Here is a 23,369-nt window from a genome sequence, read left to right on the forward strand (position 1 = left end):
AACTGAAAGACCCAAGTTGAGTAGGGCCACCAACACAGTTGATATAAATAAGCCCAAATGTCTCCAAAATATCAAATACCTGGGACAAAGGGAAGGAAGGTTCTGCAAGCTTCCAGATTTCATAAATAGGACCAAGTAGCAAAATGGTTTAAAATGTCTTAGCAGCAACACTTCTAGAAAGCAAAGAAGCAATGTCTTTAATCTTCCAAGGGAAATTGTTTTTCAACCTGGAAGCCTTTACCCAGCAGAGCTATCAATTGTATATAAACAAAAAGAAAGAAAGAAAGAAAATCCTGTTGTTGTATATTTCATTCTGACTCATGGTAGCCCCATGCATTAACAGAGCAGTATGGCCCCAGAAGACTTTCTTGGCTGTAATCTTTACAAAAGCAACTTGCTGGGTCTTTCTTTCACAGCACTGCCAGGTGGGTTCCTTTCTTCTGTGGTACTGCTATGTTTGAACCACCAAAGTTTGGCTAGAAGAACAGTACAAACCATTTCTGCTACCCAGGGACCCCGACTGATGGTGACTCTATGTATAACCAAAAAAAAACACTGCATGGCCCTGCACCAGGACTCTTATTTTCTTGTGTGCCATTGACTTGGCTCCGACTCATAGTGATCTTGTACAGGGTTTCCAAGGCTACAGAAAGCCTCATCTTTTTCCCAAGGAACCTGTCATTGTTAGATGCCCTCAAGTTGGTTCCAACTCGTAGCGATCCTATGCACAAAAGAAGGAAATACTGCCTAAGAATTGCGCCATCCATTGTTGTTGTTGTTGGGTGCCATTGAGTCAGTAATGACTCATAGCGACCCTATGAACAACAGAACGACACACTGCCCAGTCCGGGGCCAACCTCACAATTGTTGCCATGCTTGAGCCCATTGATGCTGCCACTCTGCCCATCCATCTCACTGGAGATCTATAAATTTCGCTCTGCTGACCATGAGATTAGCAGCCCGACTCGTAACCACAATGCTATCAGAGCTCCTTAATGATATATAAAGTTCAAAGTAAAAGTATTTGACTTGTCCACCATGCAAGGTCTCAAAAATCTCTCTCTCTATGGCAGTTTCACATGAAGACATTGAAGATGAAGGAAGTAAGCAGAGAAAGAGAAGTTTAAGAGGTACTGGAGATCTTGGTATGACGTTATAGAATAAGCGCTACTCCGGAAGTCAGTCTGAACTGCAGGGTTGGCGGTTCAAATTCACCAGCCGCTCCTTGGAAACCGTATACAGGAGCACTATGAGTTGGGACTGACTCAATGGTATTTAACAACAACAACAACAACACAGGGTGGTGGCTAAGGGAAGATCCAGGATGATGCGGATGGAAAGTCCCAGATGACAGCCAAGTCTCAGTTAGAGAGAACACAACCCAGACTGGGGATGCTCAGAGATTTCTTCACAAAAATGAAATTGATAAAATACCCAATATGTCCGGACTCCTTGAAAGGAGATTTAGACAAATGACAGAGCAGAGAGTGTGGCATTCACCGATGGTGGTGGTGACCGTGTGCCACTGAGTCAGTTCTGACACACAGCGACCCCGGATAGAGTTGTAGACTCAAATTCCTGACCTTGCAGTTAGCGGTCCAACTCGTAATCCACTACACTACCAGAGCTCCTTGCACTGATGGGAAGTCCACAGAAAGCAAATGAAAAACCAAGACAATTTATTCACTCACCTCCCAAAAGAACAAACGTTAGGTAAGAAAGGAGAAGGAATCACAGGATATGAGGTGATTTTGCTGTGATGGTATTTACATGCCATCCTGGAGTAAACACTGCAGAGTGATCACCCCAAAATAGTACAATCTGTTTGGAGGAGAGAGAACTGGGGCTGAAAGAGCTAAACCTTTACTATCCACAATGGGAAACCAGTAGGCAGGACTTAAGACTGAAAAATCAAGAAGTATCTATAAGCATGCTATTTTAAAGAGAAATACCAAAAGAACTTAAAAAGTGGTTACCTCTTGGAATAGGAAAATGAGGATGAGAACAACTGTCTCTAATAATAAGCCTCACAGAACTATTTGACTCTTTAAATTATGTGTACCTATGCAGTTGTTGGAGTCCTGGTGTGGCCCTGTGGGTTAATGCGCCAGACAGCAAAGCCGTTTGAACTGAAAGCTTGGTGGTTCAAGCTCACCAGCTGCTCCTTGGAAACCCTACACAGGGTCACTATGGGTCAGAACCGACTCAACGGCACCTCAGAACAATAACATGCAGTTGTTGTAGTCCTGGTGTGGCTCTACAGGTTAATGCGTGGGGCTGCAAAGTCGGTTTGAACTGCAAGGTCTGCAGTTCAAGCTTATCAGCCACTCCTCGGAAACCCTATACAGGGTCGCTATGGGTCAGAATCAACTAGATGGCACTTAACAACAACATGCAGTTGTTGGGAGTATGGTGGCTCTATACAATAAGTTCTGGACTGCGAAACACAAGGTCCACAGTTCAAGCCTGCCAACTACTCTGAGGGAGACAGATGAGGCTTTCTGCTGCTGTAAAGATCACTAACACCGCCCACAAAGTCAGCCGTTCAAACCCACCAGCTATTCCTCATAAACCCTATATAAGCTCACTGTGAGTTGGAACCAATTCAATGACACTTAACAACAATATGTTGTTAGGAGCTCTAGTGGTGTTGTAGGATAAGCACTGGACTGCTAGCCACATGGTGGGCAGTTCAAACCCATCAGCTTCTCTTCAAGAAAAAAATGAGGGTTTTTTGCACTCATAAAGATTTACAGCCTCAGAGGCCCTCTAAATGATCCCTTTGAGTTGGAACCGACTCCATGGCACATACCAATAACAACACATTGTCATTGCTGTTAACTGCCATTGAATTGGCCCCCGACTCACAAAGGCCCCATGTCCAATGGAACAAAATACTACCTAGTTTTGCACCATCCCCATGATCCAGCATAGAACAGAAGACTGTGATCCACAGGGGTTTTGTTAGCTGATTTTTGGAAGATTGGAAGATGGGTTGAATCATGTTCACCATCATAGCAACAAATGAGCTTCTAATGACAGGGAGATGGTGGCTGTGCACCAGGTGCATGAGCCAAAATCAAACCCAGGTCTCCCGTGTGGACAGCAAGAATTTTACCAGTGAAACACCAATAACTTGCATGTGTGTGTAACTGACGAAAATTAAAACTAAATTACTGTTATTGCTGTTGTTGTTGGGTGACATCGAGTCAGTTCCATCTCATAGCAACCAAAAACACAACAGAATGAAACACTACCCACTACACAATCACTGCTGCACTGGAGCCCATCTAGCATGATGTCCTTCTCCAGGATCCCACCTGATAATATGTCTGAAATATGGGAAATAAAGTCTGGCCATCCTAGTTTCTGAGGAGCATTCTGGCTGTACTTCTTCCAACACAGATTTGCTTACTCTTCTTCCATGGTACCTTTAATATTCTTCTCTAAAACCATCGCTCAAATGTATCAGTTCCTCTATGGTCTTCTTAATACTCACTGTCCAATTTTCACACGCACTTGAGGCTACTGAAAATATCATGGCTTCGCTCAGTCACACTTTAGTCCTCAAACTGCCAACTTCGCTCTTGAACACTTTAAAGAGGTCTTAGACAGCAGATTTGCCTAATGCCATATGTCTTTTAATTTCTTGATTGCTGTTTCCATGAGTGTTGACAGTAGATCCAAGAAAAATTAAGTCTTTGGCAACTTCAATCCTTTCTCCATTTATTATGATATTGTTTATTGGCCCGGTGGTAAGGATTTTTGTTTTCTTTGCATTGAGGTGCAACCCATACTAAAGGAAGATCACATACTAACCCATACTAAATCAAAGACCACAGTCTTCAATCTTCATCATAAGCATTTGAAGTCCTCTTGGCTTTCAGGAAGCAAGGTTGTATCATCTACAAATCACAGATAGTTAATGAGTCTTCCTCTAATTTGGATGCCATGTTGTTCTTCATATAATCCAGCTTCTCAGATTCTTTGCTCAGCATACAGACTGAATAACCCTGGTGCACACCATTCCTGATTTTAAACCATTCCATGCCCCTTGGATTTCTGCAGTCACTTAAGCTGCAAGAAACGTAATTTTTCTAGGAATCAGAATAGGCAGCTATCTTGATCACAGGTCTTTTGGCATCATTTTTCAATTATGAAATGACCCCTTCCATCAGCAAATAGATGATAATCTCAGTCCTTCCATATAGTTAGTGTTCAAGGTGACATATCCCTGCCTTTGAATCATGTGATTCATTGATGAAGCACAGAACTAATAAGATTTCAATAGCTACTGCAATGGACTCACACATATCATCTTGAAGATGGTGTGGAACCAGCCAATGTTTTGTTCTGTTATACATAGGGTCACCACAAGTCAGGGTCCCTGGGTGACACAAATGGTTTGCATGTGCCTACTAATCTAAATGTTGATGGTTCAAACCCGTGCAGCAGTACCACAGAAGGGCTGACAATCGGCTTCCATAAAGATTCCAATCCAAACTTGTTGCCACTGAGTCGATTTAAACCCATAAAGACCCTAAAGAACAGAGTAGACCTGCCCTGGTAGTTGCCAAGGCTGTAATCTATATGGGAGCTGCCAGGAAAACCACAGGGAATGGTAATAACACATATTGTTGTTAGGTGTCATCAAGTCAGTACCGATTCATAGCGACCCTATGCACAACAGAACAAAACACTGCCTGATCCTGGGCCAACCTCACAACTGTTGCCACGCTTAAGTCCATCGATGCTGTCACTTGGCCAATCCATTTCGCTGGGGGTCTGCCTCTTTTTCTCTGACCCTCCACCTTACCATACATGATATCCTTCTCCATCGACGGCTCCCTCCTGACAATACGTCCGAAGTATGAGAGACAAAGTTTGGCCATCCTGGCCTCCAAGGAGGACTCTGGCTGCACTTCTTCCAACACAGATCTGTTGGTTCTTTTGGCAGCCCATGGCACTTTCAATATTCTCCTCCAATACCGTAACTCAAATGTATTAATTCTTCTATGATATTCACTGTCCAGCTTTCGCATGCAAATGAGGCTATTGAAAATACCATGGCATGGGTCAGGCGCACCTTAGTCCTCAAGCTGACATCTTTGCTCTTCAACACTTGAAAAAGGTCTTGTGCAGCAGATTTGCCTAATGCAATACGTCGTTTGATTTCTTGACTGCTGCTTCCATGAGTGTTGATAGTTGATCCAAGAAGAATGAAGTCCTTGACAACTTCAATCTTTTCTCCGTTGATAAGAATGTTGTTTATTGGTCCAGTGGTGAGGATTTTTATTATCTTTACACTGAGATGCAATCCATACCAAAGGCTATGCTCTTTGATCTTCATCAGTAAATATTTTAAGTCCTCTTCACTTTCAGCAAGCAAGGTTGTATCATCTACATATCACAGGTTGTTAATGAGTCTTCCTCCAATCCTGATGCCACATTTTTCTTCATATACATGGAATCACCATAATTCAGAGCCAGGTGGATGCCAGGGCTTCCCAGTTAAGGCCAGTTCAATCCTGGTGGATGAAACACCACCAGATTGGGCCTGATTTTTTTAAAACTGAACCAGAATGCTAACCAGAATGAGGAAAAATCTACATCAAAGCCCTGCTAGAAACTGAATCTCCCACTTAAAAACAAGGCATAGCAACCCAATCTCTTGACGGAAAGAGTAGAAAACAATGGTGCCCAGCTCAAAGATGGTTGTTGACCATCCTGTGTTGAACATGTGTTGCTCTCCATGGGTCTGGCAATAATCCAATGCCACACATCAGACTCCTGAAAGGACTCACAGCAATTCACGCTACACATCCTCTGGGTCTCCCATTCCCGGACTCTGACCCATGATTTTTTTTCTGATCCAGTTAACGTTCCAGATCATCTAAGTTTTGAAAATTCAGCTCTGTCCCACTTAAGTTTCATCAGTCATGGCTGAACTACTTCAAAGCCCTAATCATCAGCAGATAACAACAACAAATACAATACAGATACAAACCAAGTCACAGGCTCTGCCCTAGAATGACTCCTGGCTCTGGCCATTCAAGGCATGCCACCTGTCGGGGTTTAGGTGCTTCTCTTGGTCCATGACATCCCTTCTGCCTCTGCATGAGGCTGCTGTGTCTGTTTTGTGAGGTAGCTCAGAAGCAGCTCCATCAGGCACCTGTCTTGTCCCACCACCTGTTCACCACCAGCATATGTGCCCACTTCACAGTCACGGAATGTGCTGGGGGCCGCACCATCGGGCTGAGTCACTTCTGGGATCTCAGACGGCAGCTTCCAGCTGGGGAACAGGAGGTACCCGCCACTCCTGATACTGCAGCCCAGCAAACACAGCAGTAGGGCCTTTCACTAACTGTTGAGTTAACATTTATTATTCTTAAAATAAAGTGGTGCCATGCAGCATTAATTCAAGAGAAGATGCTGCAAATTCCAGGCCCTTTTCGGAGGCTTGTTTTCACAATGAATTAATGGGCCGTAATTTAGCACAACATCAACAAACCTGGCTACTGCAGGAATTCCAAGTAGCTGCTGTCTGCACCAGTCCTGGCTCTGGGAACCTTGCTCGTCGCTGTGCGAAATCCTAGGAGTATCCTTACTGAGGGTCAAGCATTGTGCTAGGAGCTTCTCATGTCTTATTGGACTTCTCCCATCTTCACATCATGCCTCTGAAATTGGCACTATTACTATCTTCATTTTATAGAAGGGAAAGTCAGTGTAAGAACAAAGTTTCTGAAGATCGCAAACACAGAGAGAGGTGGTTAATCACTGGACTGTTAATCACAAAGTCGGTGTTTCAAACCCCACCAGCTGCTCCTTGGACACCCTATACAGGGTTGCTATGAGTCAGAATGGACTCAACAACACTTAACAACAGCAACAACTGCCCTAACAAAACACCACACCAAGGATGGCTTTAAACAACAGGCCCGTATCTGTGAGAACTGTACCACACTCTGGATTCTCAGAGTCTGTATTCAGAGCATGGGCAAAACCACACTCTCTTGAAGGTTCTAAGGGAAGACCCTTCCTTATCTTTCCCAGCTTCTAGAATCTCCTGAAGTTCTTTGTTTTGTGGAAGTATAACTCCAAGATCATCTTCCCTCTGTCTTTTTGTGTCTCTTTGCTTCTTTCTCATCTCTACTCAGATGGGATCAAGACCTACCCTACTCTGTATGCCCTAATGCTAACGGATAACATCTTCAAAGACCCTACATATTTCCTCACAAGATGACATACGCAGTGGCCAGGAGTTAGGACTTAACCATAAATGTGGAGGGACAGAATTCAACAATCCACAACACGAGCTCTTTTCCTTTTGCTCACCCAAAAGAAACTGAACCCCCAGCTATCGGGTCAAGTCTAACTCCTAGTGACCCTGTGTAGCAGGAGTGGAGAATGTCTGGCCTGTGGGCTGTATGAGGCCCTCGAAATCATTGGCCTGCTCCTGCCAAGACAACTACAGTTCTAGTCATCACACTGTTGTTGTTTAGTGCCACCGAGTTGGTTCCGACCCATGGCGACCCTGTACAGGGTTTCCGAAGAGCCGCTGGTGAGCTTGAACCACCAACTTTGCAGTTTAAAAGGCTTTGCAGTCTGGCACATTAACCCACAGCGCCACACCAGGACTCTAGTCATCACACTGTTATTGTAGTTGTTATGTGCCGTGGAGTCGGTTCCAACTCATAGCAACCCTGTACAGGGTTTTCCAAGGCAGCAAATCTTTACGGGAACAGAAAGCCTTGTCTTTCTCCCACAGAACAGCTGGTAGTTTCAAACTGCTCACCTTGTGGTTAGCAACCTGATTTGTAACCACTACGCTACCAGAGCATTACATTCACATTAGGGGTGAGTTCATTAAATGTTTAGCCAAATAGAACAGGCTAAGTTTTAAGTTGATAATTTTGTATGGCCTGCAAATGATGTTATAAATTTTAGCAGATAAAATGTTCCCCACCCCTATGAGTGTATATGGTTTCTGAGGCTGTAAATCTTCACAGGGAGCAGAAACCCTCATCTTCCTCCAGTGGAGCAGCTGGTGGGTTTGAACTGCCAACCTTGCAGTTAGTTAACACTATGACTTAGATGAAACTTTCAGACCTTAAATATAACACAGGCTGATGTAACTTGAATATAATGTAGCTGCTTAAAACTAGGATTGATTTGTCTTTTTAAATTAATTTCAAGCAGAAATATCTGCTTGAGATAAATAAAAAGAAGCATAAACTTAAAAGAATTTCTGGATTCCTGGTGCCTGAGCAATGCTACACTGCATCCTGCGTGTGGCCAGCTCTCTGAGGCAACCTTGTTGGCACTGTAGCCTTGCCAAGGCCTTCAGGCAAGGTTGCTCCATTGCTCGGCTATCTACAGTCTGCCAATGCCTTCTCTCTGCCTTTATCAGGCATCGGTGCATCTGTCTGGATGGGTGACAGGCTGAAACAAAATACTCACCATGAACTAGGGATGCTTGTCTTTTCTTCTCAGACTGCAGAGTAGAATTAAAGGCTCTTGATCTGTATTTTCTATGCAAAAGCCTAATCATGTCAAGCCCAAAGGAACTACTCTTGTTTCCAGCTTGGAACTAGAAAGTTTCATTTTCAAACAGTTAATGCTCCCCACAGAAGATGGGCCTGACAATCTACTTCTGAAAAATCAGCCATTCAAAACCCTGGGGTAACCCTGAGTTGGAGTCAGCTCAACAGCAACTGGTTAATACACAGTAGCGCCTGTGTTCTTAACTCCTACTACATGTTGCTTTCCTTTCCTGTCTAAGAATCGGATTTGATTTCGCCACCGATTTTTGTTTTAAGCATATACTATGTGGTAAACTCTTTCTGAGGACCGAGGAATATAGAGACGAACAAGGAACAGCCTTGCCTTCAAAAAACATTCACAGGCCAATGGGAGATCCCAGCCTGTACACCACTTTACTCAGTAGAAGTTTGTTGTTGTTGTTAAGTGCTGTAGAGTCAGTTCCGACCCATAGCAACCCTGCATAGGGTTTCCAAGGAGCAAATGGTGAGCTTGAACCACCGACCTTGCAGTTCAAACAGCTTTGCAGTCTGGTGCTTTAACCCACAGTGCCACACCAGGACTCTAGCAGAGGTGGACACATGCAAATTTCAAAACATCTGCAACAAAGGGATTAGTCAGAATGGACAACTGATGCTCTGTGGGTTAGTCCTGGCAGGTTTCACAGAAAAGCTGACATATGATCAGGCTTTGAAAGATGAGTAAGATATCAACCTAGCAGAGACAGGAAGAAGGGCACCAGGAAAAAGGACCAGCAGGAACTAGGCAAGGAATAATGATATCTTACTGATTTTTCAAGGACTTTAGTAAAGCCTAAAAAATAATAACTAGAATATTATTAATATAGATTCTCTGGCTACAATACAATAAAACCAGGAATACTTAACCAAAGAATTTTTTTTTAAAGTAATTACAAACATTTCAAATGCACTGTTCAAATAAATCAAAATTCTTAAGTGCCATCAAGTTGATTCCGATTCATAGTGACCCTGTATAGAGTTTCCAAGAAGAGTTAGGGAACATCCAGCCCAAGGGCCATATGTTATTGTAGTTATTAGATGCCATCGAGTAGGTACCAACTCATAGCGACCATATGCACAGCAGAACGAAACACTGCCCAGTCCTGGGCCATATAAGACCCCGTCAAATCCTTTGGTCTGACCCTGCCAAGGCAATGGCAGTTCCAGCCAACACATTAGGGGTGGGCTAATTAAATGTTTGACCAAATATAGTTGGCTAACTTTTTGTATGGCCTGAGAATGATGTTATAAATTTTGGCAGAAAAAAAAGTTTCCTCACCCCTGCTCAAAATCTTTGTGGGAGCAGGAAAGAAAGACTTGTCTTTCTCCCATGGAGTGGTTGGTGGGCTCAAACCACCTACCTTGTGTTTCACAATCCATTACTTATTGTACAGAGTCAATGCATTCCAAATCAAAATTATAGACCATTTAAAAATTAAAGACATGAGATTACTAGATATAAAATCCCAAGAAAGAGCAAAGCACAAGTCAAAGAAAAATTGATCATCCAAAATGCTCTTATTATTAAACAAGAAAGAACAGATAAAAATCAACTAAGCTTTCAATTCAATGAGTTAGATGATAAGCTGTAGGATTTAATTTTTTAAAAATAGAATGAAAGATTTGATCTTTGTAGTTTAAAGCAAAAAGAATGAATTAGAAATGCAAAAGTTCTATAGTACTGAACAAATTTAAAAAATGGTTATTTTAAAACTCTGATAAAATGGCCCAAATTCTGGCAAACCTGCAAAGAATAAAACAGCGAAAATGCAAATACTAGATATTTGAAAAGCGAATGGAGATATAAAGGGCATTTGAGATTACTATAGAATACTAGATACAACGTTACAAATAAATTTAAAATAATGATTTTCCTAGAAAATGTATATTTTGAACTTGACTCAGGGTGAGGCAGAGTCTGAGATTCGTGAAGCATAGAAGAAACTGATCATATCGTCAAAAAATCACCAGCAAAAAAGGCACCAAAGTCAAAGACTTTATAGGGAATGTCTATTATACATTTAAGAAATAAATGCACCCCTGATTATTTGAACTGTTTTATAGCATGGAAACCTTCTCAAATCATTCTAGGCGTTAACAAAACCCTAAAGATGACAGCATGCAAATACATCACATGTGTGTATATATATACACACACACACTAAGATCTATAAAGCATATATAAATCTTATATATACAGAAACAGCAATTCTAAATAAAGTATTAGCAAATTAAATTCAGTAGCGCATTAAGAGTTCAGCGTGTACAATTGAGATTTATTCTAGCAATACAAAGATTGCTCAACACCAGTAAAAACATTAAGCAAGTTTATATATTAATAGGTTATTTAAAATCTACTGAGGGACTTCTGCTTCCAGAAAGATAGGATATATGTACTTTTCCTATTCCTCCTAGTAGGTACAACTAAGATCTTTTAGACATTATATCAAAAAATAAGCACAAGAAGACTGAAAGGTAGAGAGAAGAAGGCAAACTATCTTAGGATTTTGAGTCCCAAAGAAACAATCTGGTAGTGAGTTTCACAGATTTTCTTTTTTTGTTTCTTGTAGCCCAGATTGAAAGGGGAAGAAGACATTCACTTGTGAACATTGACAGTTAGTTATTGTTAGTTGCTATCAAGCTGATTCTGATTCGTGGCGACCCATGTGTGCAGAGTAGAAAAGATCTATGTGCTAATCCGGGCTCTGATCTTTCAGAAGTAGATTTCCAGGCCTGAAAAGTCCCAACAAACCAAAGGATGAGGAAAGGAGCTGATTAGTGAGACAGATTATACACACACACATATATATAAAGTGTTGTTACTAAGTGCTGTTGAGTTGGTTCTGACCCATAGCAACCCTGTATGGGGTTTCTGAGGAGTGATTCAAACTGATCTTGTTGTCGAATGCTTATCCTACAGCGCCACACCAGGAAACTCTCTCTCTCTGTGTCTCTATATAGAGACACACAAAACCTTGGGGATCTTTGGGACTATAATAAAATATCTAATATTTGTGTCTTCAGAATCCCAGAGGAGGAAAGAAAAAGGGTGGGACTGAAAAGTACTCCAAAACATATATGGCTAAAATGTTCCAGATTTGTAAACAGACACAATCCTACAGATTTAAGAAGCCAAAAAAGCCCCAAATAGGTAAACCAAAAATATCCACACTAAGATACATCACAGTCAAGCTCCTCAAACTAAACACAGAGGACGAATCTTGTCAGCAACAAGGGAGCAGATGAGTGGCAGCATACTTCTCAACAGATACTATGGTGACCACAAAGAAATGGTACTGAAAATTTCAAGTACTGGAAAAAAGAAAAGAAAAAAAAACAACAAAAAACTGTAAACTCAGGACCATTGTTGTTGTCAGGTGCCATCGAGTCAGAACCGACTCATAGCGACCCCATGCACAGCAGAATGAAACAATGCTCGATCCTGGGCCAACCTCACCACCGCTGCCACCCCCGAGTCCATCAATGATGCCACCTGGCTGATCCATCTCGTTGGAGGTCTTCCTCTTTTTTCTCCGACCCTCCACCCTACCCAGCATGACATCCTTCTCCAACGATTGTTTCCTCCGGACTACATGTCCAAAGTAGGAGAGACGAAGCTTAGCCATCCTGGCCTCCAAGGAGCACTCTGGCTGCACTTCTTCCAAAACAGATCTATTGGTTCTTTTGGCAGTCCATTGCACCCTCAGTATTCTCCTCCAACACCACAACTCAAAGGCATCAATTCTTCTACGATCCTCTTTATTCACTGTCCAGCTTTCGCATCCATATGAGGCTATTGAAAAGGCCTGGGTCAGGCGCACCCTAGTCCTCAAGCTGACATCTCTGCTCTTCAATACTTTAAAAAGTTCCTGTGCAGCAGATTTGCCCAGTGCAATACGTCGTCTGATCTCTTGACTGCTACTTCCGTGAGTGTTGATAGTTGATCCAAGAAGAATGAAGTCCTTGACAACTTCAATCCTTTCTCCATTGATAAGAATGTTGTTTATTGGTCCAGTGGTGAGGATTTTTGTTTTCTTGACATTGAGATGCAATCCATATAGAAGGCTGTGCTCTTTAATCTTCATAAGTAAATGTTTCAAGTCCTCTTCACTTTCAGCGATCAAGGTTGTATCATCTGCATATCGCAGGTTGTTAATGAGTCTTCCTCCAATCCTGATGCCACGTTTTTCTTCATAGAACCCAGCTTCTCGTATTATTTGCTCAGCATACAGGTTGAATAAGTATGGTGAAAGAATACAACCCTGTCTCACACCTTTCCCAATTTTAAAACATTCAGTGTTCCCATGTTCTGTTCGAACAACTGCTTCTTGGTCTAGGTACAGATTTCTTAGAAGTACAATTAAGTTTTCTGGAATACTCATACTTCTCAATGTTGTCCATAGCTTGTCATGATCCACACAATCGAAAGCCTTTGCGTAGTCAATAAAGCACAGTCCATGGCACCCTCAGTATTCTCCTCCTCAGGACCATAGATCCATTAAAAACATCCTTTTTCCTAAAGGAAAAACCAAGACATTCACAGATGAAATAACTAAGGGCATTTGTTGCTAGTATGCCTACCCTAAAGAATGGCTAAAGGAAATTCCCTAAAAAGAAAGAATCTGAGAACATCAAGAAGGAAGAAAGTACATGGTACTAATCAATTTTATTTATATATGTCTTCCCATTGCCTTCTTGCCTGCATGGTTTCTGTTAAGACAGAGCTTAATCTTATTGGTTCTCCTTTGTCAACAACTTTTTTGTGTTTCTCCAAATTGCTTTAAGGATTCTTTCCTTGTCTTTGGTTTGGGAAAATTTGTTTATGATACATCTTGGTCATTTTCTTTGGGGGTCTATCCTGCTTGGAGCTCCTTGAATTTAGCTCCTTGAACGCCTGTCTTCTCATCTGTCACTATATTAGGGAAGTTTTCATCCAACAACTCTTTGACAATTTTCTCTGTGTGTGTGATATTTTGGGTTTTGTTTTTGTCTCTTCCTGTTCTATAATTCTGATCACATGTAAGCTATTCCTCTTGATGGTGTTCCATCCATATCATTCAAGTATGAGGAAACAAGTGAACAACAGCAACAAAAAAGAATTCAATGACTTAAAAAAGAAAGAAAGAAAATAACCAAAATTAGGGAAAAGAAAAAGGGAAGGAAAAAATATAAAAGAATGGAAAAAAGAAAACAGGAAAGCAGAGAAAGAAAGGGGGGGAAAACATAACAGAGTAAAACAAAGAAAGGAGAAAACAGGAGAGAGGGGGGCAGGTTGTTCGTTGCTGCATGGAGTTCCTACTGGTCTAGATGCTGCCTGGAGTCAGGGTGCAGGATCCAAAAGTGGTGTGTGCTGAATCAGAGGGTAGTTGGGGTCTTTCCAGCCCAGAGAGCAGCTGGTTATGGAAAGAGTTCCTGCTCGCCTGTCCGTTTCATGGCTCTGATGAGGCAGAAACCACACACCTCTAGAAATGGGGGGCACACACTCCATCCCAGAGGGTTTGCCTCCAACCTCAGGCACAGCAGGGTCTATGGGGGAGTGAGGGAGAGTGTCATCAGCTGCTGAGTGGGTGACTATGGGTGGTGACTTGTACAAGCAGATCCAAGTCTCTGGTTGGTGTCCAGATCAAACAGTTTTAAAGTTAAAAATGGCTGTGCTGTGTGTGTCAGGCCAACTGACAACTCACCCTTCCGTCTGTCTTCTCTCTCACCGCTTTTGTTCAGCTTCTTCTTCCCCTAGTTGGTATTCAATTCAATTCTCTATCCTTTCCTCTGAAGCTCAGGGTTCCAGAATTATCCTCTGTGTTTGCTTCATTTGATCTCTCCTGTCTTTGTTATAGAGGTCTGTGTAGGGTGTCTACCATCTTGCCAGAAATTCTCTCAGAACATGGTAATAATCAAAGTATGATTAAATACAATAGATATTCCTTCCCCTTGACTTTTCTAAATTATGTTCGACAGATGAAGCCAAAATTTTTTAACATTCCCTGATGTGGCTTTAAATAAATGTAGAGGAACTATTCTAGACTATTATATGATAAATGGTTAAAGGGTAAAAGGAGATAAGATTTCTGCACATCACTTGAACTGGTAAAGTGATAACACCAGTAAACTGTGATAGCCCCAGTGGACCTTGCGGTTAGCAGCCCAGTGCTCATCCTGCAGCGCCACAACAGGAGTTGTTGAAATGATCCGACCCTTTTGTGACCTTTCAATTTTTGCCTTTCTTTCTCTGTTTTCCTTTCTTTATTTGTGTTTGAATGTACATTTTCATTTATACCCAGAAATGTGATTGTTGGACTGTATGTTGTTGTTAGCTGCCATCAACTTAGTTCCAGCTCTCATTGGAACCAGAGATTCTATTAGATCAGCAGGAAATACTGCCCAGGCCTGAGCCATCCTCACAAGCGTTGCTTTATTTGAACCCACTGTTGCAGCTAGTGCATCAATCTATCTCCTTGAGGGTCTGCCTCTATTTTACTAAATTTTTTTTATTGTATGCTGTTGTTGCTTTTAAGTGCCATTGAGTCTATTCCAACTCATAGCGACCCCATATAGGGTTTCTGAGGAGCAGCTGGTGAATTTGAACCACCAGCCTTGTGGTTAGCTGTCCAGTGTTTATCTGAGAGCACCACACCAGGATTTTACAGTAACTATATATTTAGTTTTTTAAAGAAACCGCCTGCCTGTTTTCTATAATTACTGTACCATTTTATAGTCTGACTAGCTAAATAAGAATGACTCAGGGTCTCTGCATCCTCACCAGTGCTGTAGGATAAGCACCAGACTACTAACTGTGAGGTTGGTGGTTCAAATCCACTTGCTTCTCCTCGGAAACTTTATACAGGGTTGTATGAGTTAGAACCAACTTGAAGGCACTTAACAGCAATAACGTATGTATACATATATAGAATTTATAATGCAATATATACATATGTATTAGATGTATATATGCTGTTGCTATTAAGCGCTGTCAAGTCGGTTCCGACCCATAGTGAACCCGTATAGGGCTTCCAAGGAGAGGCTGGTGAGTTTGAATCACCGACTTTGTGGTTCAAAAAATGACATTGCAGTCCAGCACATTAACTTCACAGCGCCACACCAGGACTTCAAATATTCTCTGGGTGGCAAACGATTCTCTGAGGGCAGAGCTGGACCAGTGGATTTAACCTCAAGACAAGCTTGGCTCTGCTGTACTTTCTGCTCATATTTATCTTTGAGTTTAAAATAGCTTCCACCCAAACAGGAACTTGAACCCTGGACCCTCAAATTAAAAGTTTGATACTCTACCGACTGAGCTATCCAGGCTCTTATATGTATATATAGCATAATATATAACATAAGGAGTCCTGGTGTAGCACTGTAGGATAAAGCACTGGACCCCAAGTTCAGTTTGAACCTCAAGGTCGGTATTCAAATTCACCAGCCATTCCTCGGAAACCCTATACAGAGTCACTATGGGTCAGAAGTGACTCGAGAGCATATAACAACAAAAATACAGGATACATATTATGTTTACATTATGTAATATGTAAAGAACCACCAACAAAACTATAAAACGAGTTATATATAAACATTAGAGACAAATCGAAATGGAATGTGAAACATGTTTAAGTAACTCATGGGAAGGCAAGAAAAAAGAATACAGAAAAATAAAATTGACAGAACAAAAATAATTACACACTTAAGCCCTAACATCAATAATCTGTTGATGTAAATTGTCTCCATACTCATACACCAACCACAAAACAAGTAATTGACAAAGCAAATTTTAAAACATCAACTATATGCCCTCTACAAGAAAATCACTTCCGACATAATACTTTTTTGTTGTTAAGTGCTGTTGAGTAGTTTCTGATTCGTAGCGACCCTGTATAGGGTTTCCAAGAAGCAGCTGGTGAGCTTGAACCACTGACCTTAAAGTTCAAACCGACCTTGCAGTCTAGCACATTAACCCACAGTGCCACACAAGACCCAACATAATGTTATTGGAAGACTGAAACTAAGAGGATGGAAGAAGATACATAAATAATACGCAAAAACTCAAAAGAAAGCAGAAGTGGCTTTATTAATATCAGACAAAGTAGACCTCAGAGCAAAGACAGCTACCCGAGAGAAGGAGAGTGGCATTATATGGTGACTAAAAACAAAGGACCAACCTACCTAGAAAACATAGCAATTTAAATGTTTATGCACCAAACAACAGAACTGCAAAACATATGAGCAAAAACTGATACAATGAAAAGAAGAAATAGACAAATCCACAGTTATATTTGGAGACTTAGCTAAACAGAGAGGATGGAAAATTACAGACTGGGAGAAAATATTTGCAAACCACATACACAATGAAGGAGTCTCTAGAATATATACACAACTCTCAAATTTGAACAGTAAAAAAAAAAACACCAAGCAATCCAATTTAAGACGAACAAAACATATGAACAGACATTTCACAAGAGAGGATATACAAAGAGCAACGTAACCATGAGCAAATCAAAGCCACAGTGAGATAGCACTAGGCACCTATTAGAATGGCAAAAATACAAATATTGACAAAACCAAATGCTGGTGAGAATGCAGAGTACCCGGTAGGTTGGAATATAAGATAGTACAGTCACTATAGAAAACATGTTGGCAATTTCTTTAAAAACTAATATGTAATTCATATATAATCCAAAATAATATTAATCCAGCAAAAAAGAGGACGACCCTCGATGAGATGGATTGAGACACTGTGGCTGCAGCAATGGCCTCAAACAGAACAGTGGTTCCGAGGATGGCTCAGGACTGGGCAGTGTTTCTTTGGGTTATAACAGGTTCGATAAAAGGTGGAACCAACTTGACGGCACCGAACAGCAACATACAATCCAACAATTGCACCTCTGGGTATTTATCCCAGGTAAATGAAAATGTATGTTCAAACAAAGACTTTGAGAGGTCTAGTTCAACTCCTTCAGACCACACTTTTAGGGGTCCCTGCCCCTTAGTCAATCATGGGACAAGGCCGGCCAGCTGTGAACTGTCCTGAATCTATGCTACAGAGCAGCCTTGCCAACATCAGCCTCCTCAGACATACCGGGCACATCTGCCTCCCCTGAGATTCAGATCTAGTCTCCTGCCTTGGCCCCTTCTCCTTGGGAGCGTCTCTGCTGTTTGCTGGGGATGGTGTGTTCCACATTGATCTCACAACAGCTCAGCAACCCAGATACCTTCTCCACATCTCTCCACCTGGGCTCTGAAAGGCAGTGCTTCCAGGGGCAGGGGTGAGGTGGAATCACTGAGTGTGATGAGTAGTTGGTAAGTGCTGTTGAGTCAGTTCCAACCCATAGCAACCCTGAATAGGGTTTCTGAGGAGCAGAGGGTGAGCTTGAACTACTGACTTTATGGCTCAAACCAACTTTGAGTACAAGTGGGGGAAAGGAATCAATCCCTAGGGAAGAGGGCCAAATGTCCCTATTTTGACTAATGAGGAAATCTCTAGGTAGTGAAAATGTGATCAGCTGCTAACCAAATGATTGGAGGTCTGAGTATCCCCCCACACTCAACCCTAGACGTGTCTATGAAGAAAGGTCTGGCAATCTACTTCTGAAAAATCAACCAATGAAAACCCTATGGAGTACAGTTCACTCTAACACACATGGGGTCACTGAGTGTCAGAATCAAGTAGACAACAACTAGTTAACTGGTTTTAAACAATGACGGGTGGGGGTTAACAAACAGTAAACTTTGACCAACCTAAAGGTTCAGTCTTCAACCAGATTCAATCTTCACTATTGGCCTGGAGCCAGAGGAATTGTGTTATTCTCCTAGTAAGCTAATATGTTTTGTGCTAACCAAATCTCAGGGCAGTAGAATGCCCCTGGCTTTTTGAAATCCAATAGTGTTGCTGAGGGGAAACTTCATTTAGACAGCAGCTCCGTGGACCAGGAACAGCATGTACCAAGGAGAAGACAGCACCAGATGAGTTTCTGCAGTCTGAATTCTGTTTCTTCTACAGAAGAGACTGGGGAACTACGGCCCTTGGGTCAAATCTGTGAGCTCCGAATGGTTCTCATATTTTCAAAGTGTTGCTAAAAAAAAAAAACAAGCATGTGGTCCATGAAGCCTAAAATATTTACTATCTGGCTTTAGCATAATAAGTTTGCCAGCCCCTAGTCAAAAGTAAAGGGCAAGGACTTCAATCACAGTCCACAAGCTTAGGTGTGAAGAAAAGCAGAGCTTAATGTCTTCGTAATTTAATTGCATTTCTGTCAGGATGGTACAAACCCATCTGTCAAAATGGAACTACTCCATGCCAGGGAGTTGCGGTCAAGGCAGTAGGATACATCGATGTCATCTACACATAAGCACCCATTGAGATGACCTTCAGCCTCTCTGGTCCTCACGGGCCCTTCATTCCCACACAGCTGATCCCTTCAAGGACTCAAGAGACGGTGGTTGGTTATGTGCCATGGAGTCAGTTCCGACTCATAACCACCCTGTACAGGGTTACTGAGGTTGTAAATCTTTACAGGAGCAGAAAGTCTCACCTTTCTCCCTTGATATGACCAGTTAATGTACTGGGCTGCTAACTAAAATGTTAGAGGTTCAAGTCCACCTAAGGTATCTTGGGAGAAAGATCCGGTGATCTACTTCCAAACAATCAGCCATTGGAAACCCTATGGAGCAGAGTTCTACTCTAGCCCATCTGAGACCGCTGTGAGTCAGAATCAACTCCACAGCAACTGGCTTGGTGTTTTTGCTTTGTTTTGGTTTTTGGTCTGTGAGGAAGCGCCTATATCTGTGGCTTGTCAAAAGTCTCAGGAATCAAGCAGCTGCTTCAGGTAGCAGGAATTTCTGTGGACCATCGATGACCCCACCTATCTGGATCTTCTTTCTCTATACTTCTATGAGGGTCCACCTAGAAGATGGGGCCATCCCTGCTCCCAGATCCTATAAACTTCTTCTGGGCCATGCTGTCTCCCCCAAGATCTACATATGTGATGAGGGCCAGAGGTTGCTCTACCTGAGACGTACAAGCCACTATACTCAGATTTCCTACCATTTTGTATTTTGCTTGCCCCAGTATACGGATTTGCTTTTGTTCCATAAACCAGATGGTGGCTACTCTTCTCAACTTCTCATCTTAAACACCTTTGTCTAACAGGACAAAAGAGCTTTGTGTTCTCTCCAATAGCCTTCTTTTAGGGCATAAAATCTAAGAATAGAATTCACAAATATCTCCTTCCCACCAGACTATATACCTCCTCTGAGACAATGAGCACAGGATAACCAAGCTGCTCAAAACTGGAGGAGGTGGTGATCTTAATGTTTCATAATATATATTGTGAAAATTAATAGTCACAATTACTAAGTTGTTCATTTATTAATTCACTTATGCCAGTTGCATGCTGGATCCAGCTCTCAAGAACCAGCTGTTAAATTTTCAAAACATTTGCAAGCCAGTTGTTAAAGCTTTGGTAGCTTGAAATCACAGAAGCCCTAGTCATGCAGTGGTTAAACGCTAGTTGCTAACTGAAAGGTTAATGGTTCAAACCCACCAGTTGCCCCATGGGAAAAAAGAATGTGGCAGTCTGCTTCCGCAAAGCTCACAGCTTTGGAAGCCTTACGGGGCAGTTCAACTCTGTGCTATACGGTTTCTATGTGTCAAAATTTACTTGACAACAGATTTGATTTGGGGTTTAAACTTGTAATCAGCCATGGTGGAAGTATTTACACCACAGAAATTGGCAAATGCTACAAATTCGGATATCTCCCCAATCTCCAGAGAGTCACTTGTTAAACATTCACTAGCACCCCACTTCCTATATTCCACCTCATTCCATAAAGGATTTCAAGTGAGTCTTCCAAAGTTTACAATGTGCTGGAGAGATCCATCATTGCCCGTCTCACTTATAACTGTCGCTCATGGAATTGTTCTCTACTCATACCTCCTGTTAACTTTGGTGGTGGTGGTGATGTTATATGCTGTTGAGTCGATTCTGACTCATAGCCACCCTTTGCAGGGTTTCCTAGGAACAGGTGGTATGTTTGAACCATCTACCTTGTGGTTCGTAGTCAGTGCTGATCCTACAGCGCCACACCAGGACTCCTAGGCAACCACATTTTATACCTCTCCTACCTTACTCCAGTTCTTGTAGCATAGTGGCTCCAAATTGGGCTGCTAATCTTAAGGTCAGCAGTTAGAAATTACCAGCTGTTTCATGAGAGAAAGATGAGGCTTTGTACTCCTGTAAATATTTATAGCCTCAGAAACCCTATGCAGGGTCACTATGAGTCAGAACCGACTGCACGACACATAACCAATCAACCAACCAACCTTACTCCATGCTAAGCTTTGGGCTGCTAATCAAACAGTGGTTTGAATCCACCAACTACTCCATGAGAAAAAGATGAGGCAGACTGTTTAAAGATTCACAGCCTCAGAAACCCTAAGGAGCAGTACTACTCTATCCTGTAGGATCACTATGAGTCAAGATCTACTCAACATAATCCGGTTTGCTCATAATCCGCATGAAGCCATGGCTAACTGGGCTGGATGGGCACTTAACACAGTGTAAGGCAATCCACAAGCTTGCTAGAAAACCATGACTTAGTTATCTTGACTCAACAAGATGAACCTGAATGGATTCAATTTATGCACCACACTAAACAAAATAAAAAAACAAACAAAACTCAATGCCATTGAATTGTTTCTGACTCACGGTGACCCTATATAGGGTTTCTGGGACTCTAAATCTCTACAGGAGAAGAAAGCCTTATCTTCTTCCCACAGAGCAGCTGGTGAGTTTGAACTGCTGAATTTGGATACTCAGAACTCTCTCCTCTGGTGGATTAGCCTTAAGAGAAGGGTGGTGCAGACAGTGAATGCTCTCGACTGCTCACCAAAAAGCTGGGAGTCTGAGTCTACTCAGAGGCACCGCAGGAAAAACCCTGGGAATCTACTTCAGAAAATCCAGCTAGTAAAAAACCTATGGAGCTCAGTTCTACACTGACACACTTGGGGGTCACCGTGATTTGCAAGTAACTCAATGGCAACTGGTTTTTTGTTTGTTTGTTTGTTTGTTACTGCTATTTAAGAGAAAGGGACTGGAGTGTATTCTGCAGGGCCTGTTTGGAAACAATGCTCACAATTGTAATGTTGTTGTTGTTAGGTGCCATCAAGTTGGTACTGACTCATAGCAACCTATGCATAGCAGAACGAAACACTGCCCGATCCTGGGCCATCCTCACTACTGTTGCCACGCTTGAGCCCATCAATGCTGCCACTTGGCCAATCCATCTCGCTGGGGGTATTCCTCTTTTTTTCTGACCCTCCACACCAAACATGATATCCTTCTCCAGTGACTGGTCCCTCCTGACAATATGTCCAAAGTATGAGAGACGAAGTTTGGCCATCTTGGCCTCCAAGGAGCACTTTGGCTGCACTTCTTCCAACACACATCTGTTGGTTCTTTTCAGCATCCCATGGCACTTTCAATATTCTCCTCCAACACCATAACTCAAAGGCGTCAATTCTTCTATGGTCTTTCTTATTTTCTGTCCAGCTTTCACATGCATATGAGGTTATTGAAATACCACGGCTTGGGTCAGACGTACCTTAGTCTTCAAGCTACTACTTATTGAGTGCTTACTGCATACTAAGTTCAAAATAAGCACTGTCCACTTACGTAATATTTACAACAACCCTATTCTATTGCTAGATGTCACTGAGTTGATTCCAATTCATAACAATCTACTTACAAGAGTCAACACCAGCATTTATTTACAGTGAAGGAACTCAGCCTTGGAGAAGTGCTCATTTAGTTGGTAAAAGATCTGGAATTCAAGACTCGACCCTCTAAATCAAAAGTAAGCACTTAACTGCTACTGAGTGTGACAGACAAGCTGCAGAAAAGACAGAAGCATCAGCTGATAGCATAACAATAGTAGTAGCAAACTCCTGGATGGCCCTTAAGATGGGTCAGCCCAGTCCTGAATGTTTTATCTACGTAGGCCACATACGTATAGCACATTTCTCTCACTACAGCCCTGTGAGAAAGTGACTATTCCTCCCATTTGCATGTTACAGACAGTGATATTTCGATATCAAGAACTTAAGTAACTTGTCCAACATCACCAATGAGTAAGTAATGAAGCTAGAAGGCTCTTAACTGTTAAACTCCATCCACTGCCTCCCACCTGAACTAGAACTAGACGATCTCTAAGTGTCCTTCAGGATTTCAGAATGCTATTGCCCACCTGAGAGTCTCAGAGCCAATCCCTTTTTTCCCATGACTCACTACACACTCTTGCTAAAATCACCTGCAGTTGGTTTTGTCTCTTTCCGGCTCCAATACCATGTAACCAGCATTCTGTTTCTCAGAGGTGGCGGACGGATGCCATCCTTGGATTCTGATGCCAGCCACACCACCTGGCCCCTCCCAGAGCTCAGCCATGGGAACCTCACTCTGCTTCTCTGTCACTTAACTCCAGCCTCAGAAAAGGGCAGCTATTTTAGGTGAGAAATGGGGCAGGCAGAAAAAAAATTTCATTCAAGCAATTAAAGAATCACTGCATTTTTCATGATTAACTTCATGTTCGCAGATTGAATGCAAAAAGCTGTTAGCTGAGCATTCCCATTTCTGTACCTGACATGAGCAATGGGAATATTTGTTCTGCCCGGGAGGATTACACCTTCCATTAATCTCCGTTTTATTGAAAGTTTAAATAACAGACAGACACAATGTGATCAATTAGCAGTGTAATTCCAAGGAGATGTCATAGTAAAATTAAATCTCAAGCACATTCGCAGCAAAGATGCCTGCAAGT

General features: G+C 42.0%; 1 non-coding gene across 1 annotated transcript; it reads right to left on the reverse strand.

Annotated features, from left to right (window-relative positions):
* Nucleotides 1-15,793: 15,793 nt before the first annotated feature.
* On the reverse strand, nt 15,794-15,866 carry TRNAK-UUU. Its single transcript has one exon. It is a non-coding gene; the product is annotated as a tRNA-Lys (tRNA).
* Nucleotides 15,867-23,369: the final 7,503 nt, after the last annotated feature.

The sequence above is a fragment of the Chrysochloris asiatica genome, unplaced genomic scaffold, assembly GCF_000296735.1.
Source record: "Chrysochloris asiatica unplaced genomic scaffold, ChrAsi1.0 scaffold00054, whole genome shotgun sequence".
NCBI classification, from domain to species: Eukaryota; Metazoa; Chordata; class Mammalia; order Afrosoricida; family Chrysochloridae; genus Chrysochloris; species Chrysochloris asiatica.